The following is a 3,261-nucleotide window of genomic DNA, read 5'->3' as shown; positions in this document are numbered from 1 at the left end:
GATCTTTCTCTGCTGAGAATGATCTTTTTACTTGGAATGGATGGAAAACCTCATAAGCAGTTCCTTTTTACTTTCCACTATGTTGAGGAAATTTCCTTCTATTCCTATTTTGTTGAGTGTTTTGATTAGGAAGCGGTGTTGGAATTTGTCAAAAGGTCTTTCTACCTCAATTGATAGGATCACATGATTTCTTGTTTTTATCTTTGTTAATATGATGAATAACATTAATTATTTTAATTATATTGAACCATCCTTGCATTCCTTTTATGAATCCATCTTGGTCATGATGACATATATTATATATCCACATACAAACTGTTAAGTTCTATTGGAGATGATTTTTTTAAAAAATTGTTTATAATTTTCTTTCTTTTCTTGAAATAAAATTTTTAGTAATTACTGATTAACTTAAAAGCTTACATAAATTATTGTTCACACAGAATCTTTCCCATTTCTTTCACCCACACTCCTTCCATTGATTAAATTGTGTGACTCTGTGATTACCCACACTACTACCTGCTCATCTTCACCCCTCAGCTCCCACCCTTCTCCCCTTTGATCCTCCTACACATTCTACAGTAATGATCTTGCATGGTATTTGTCCTTCTGGGTCTGAGTTACTTAACTTAGCATAATGCTCTTTGGTTGGTCCCAAGAGAGGTAGTGATTTACAAAATCATTACTCCTGTGTACTGAATAGCATTCCATGTATGAATGTACCATTTCTTAATCCATTTGATTGTGATTGGACATCTGGGCTGATTCCCTTTTATTACCATTGTGAATAACACTGTTATGAATATTGATACAGAAGTCTCTGCTTGTATCTCAGTTCTCATTTTCTCAGGGTATATTCTGAGCAGTGGAATAGCTAAATAATATGGAATTTCTATTTTCAGCTTTTTTGAGGAAACATCAAACTGCCTTCCAAAGTAGTTGTACCATTTTAGATTACCACCAACAATGTATAAGAGTTTCTATCTCACCACATCCTTTCCAACATTTATTACTTGCTGTTTTCTGTTAGTTAAACTTTGCTACTACTACTGGGGTGAGATGGTATCTCATTGTGAGTTTAATTTGCATTTCTCTTATTGCCAGTGATTTTGAACACTTTTTATGTGTCTGTTGGCCATTCAAATAGCTTTCTCTGTGAAAATTCTTACCATGTCTGTTGCCTATTTTGTAATTGTGTTATTACTCTTTTTCTTGTGGAGGCCCTGTAGAATTCTGTAAACTTTTGATATGAGACCCTTGTCTGAAATGATACTGCCAAGTGTTTTTTTTTTCTTCTCCCCAGTCAATTGTTTTCTTTTCACTCTGCTGGAAAATGTTTTTGATGCTCACAGGGATTTAATCTTTAGAAAGTTCCATTCCAATTGTACATTTCTGGCTGTATTTGGCAGTCTCTTTGTTTATACCATAGACAATCCTGGCTAATCTTGATTCCAGTTTATCTCTGATGAACTTTATGATTTTGAACTTTACTCTTAGGTTTCTGATCCACCATAATCTGATTTTTGTGTATGGTGTGAGATGTGTATCCTGTTTCAGCTTCCTCCTGGTAACAGTCCAGTTTTGCCAGCACCATTTGTTGAAAAGGTTGTCATTTCCTCTTTTGATAGGTTTTATTTCCTTATGGAATATCAGTTGACCATAGATAACTGAGTACATTTCTGTTTTCTCAATTCTGTTCCATTGGTCTATGTGCCTGTCATTGTACCAGTACCCTACTGTTTTTATTAGTACCACTGTGTAGTAGATTTGAGGTCAGGGAGTACTATGCCTCCAACTTCATTTTTGTTTTTCAGAAGTATTTTCCTTATTTTGCGTCTCTTTCTTCTCCAAATAAATGTGACAATTTCTCTTTTGATCTCCTTGAAAAGCAAATTTGGTATGTTTATTTGGAATGTATTGAACATGTAGATTGCTTTTGGAGGACTACTGTTTTCAAAGTATTGAGTCTTCCTATTCATGAACAGGACACATTTTCCCATTTATTTAGGTTTTTCATTGTGTCTTGTAGAAATGTTCTATAGTTTTCTTTGTACAGATCTTCTGTGTCTCTAGTTAAGTTCACTCCCAAGTAGCCCAATTTGTGATCAAGTTGGCTTTTGTAAATGGTATTGCTTTCTTCATTTCCTTCTTTGAGTTCTTTTTATTACAGTAGAGGAATCCCACTGATTTTGGATATTACTCTTATATCCTGCTACTCTACTAAATTGGTCTACTACCTCTAACAGTTTTGTGTTGGGGGTTTTGTTTATTTATTTTTTGTTTTAGTTTTTGGGACTTTTCTTGTACACTATCATATAATCTGCATATAGTAATAATTTAACCATCTCTTTGCTGATCTGGATGCCTTTTATTTCCTTCTCTTGTTGTATTGTCCTAGCTAGCACTACTAATACAATATTGAATAGAAGCGATGACAGTGGGCATCCTTGTCTGGTATTGGTTCTTGGTTTTTCACATATACTTTTCATTATGTTGAGAACATCCCCTTCTTTTCCAATTCACTGAGTTTCTTTATCTGGAAGAGGTGTGGATTTTGTCAAGTGCCTTTCCTACGTCAATTGCTAAGATCATATTATTGTTGTTGTTGTTGTTGTTATGTGCCGTTGAGTCGCTTGCAACTCATAGCGACCCTATGTACATACGTTTCTTGTTATTTGGTTTGTTTATATGATGAATCGATTGTTTTTATTATGTTGAACTATCCTTGCATACTTGGTATGAATCCCACTTAGAAATGATGAATCATTTTTTTTTTCTTTAATGTGTTTTTGGGATCTATTGTCTAGGATTGTGTTAAGGATTTTTGCTTCTATATTCATGAGAGATGTTGATCTATAGTTTTCTTTCTTGGTAATAGCTTTGCCTGGTTGCATTATTAGGGTTATGCTTGCTTCATAGAATGACTCTGGGAGTGTACCTTCGTTTTCAATGTTTTGAAATAGTTTAAGTATTATTGGTGATGGAACTTCTCTGAATATTTGATAGAATTCAGTGGTGAAATCATCTGGTCCAGCACTTTCCTTATGGGGAAATCTTTTTATGATCTGTTCAATTTCTTCTTTTGTGATTTGTCTGTTCAGTTGTTTTATATCTGTCCTTGTCAATTTGGGTAAGGCATGAGTTTCAAGGAATTTTACTATTTCCTCTAGTTTTTAAAATTTATCAGAGTATAGTTCTTCATAGTATTCTGATAAAATAATTTTAATTTCATCTGGTTCTGTTGTGATATCACCTCTATAATTT

The sequence above is a fragment of the Elephantulus edwardii genome, unplaced genomic scaffold, assembly GCF_000299155.1.
Source record: "Elephantulus edwardii isolate Elephantulus edwardi_28Jun2011 unplaced genomic scaffold, EleEdw1.0 scaffold00059, whole genome shotgun sequence".
Taxonomy (NCBI): domain Eukaryota; kingdom Metazoa; phylum Chordata; class Mammalia; order Macroscelidea; family Macroscelididae; genus Elephantulus; species Elephantulus edwardii.
Note: the sequence above shows the minus strand (reverse complement) of the source record.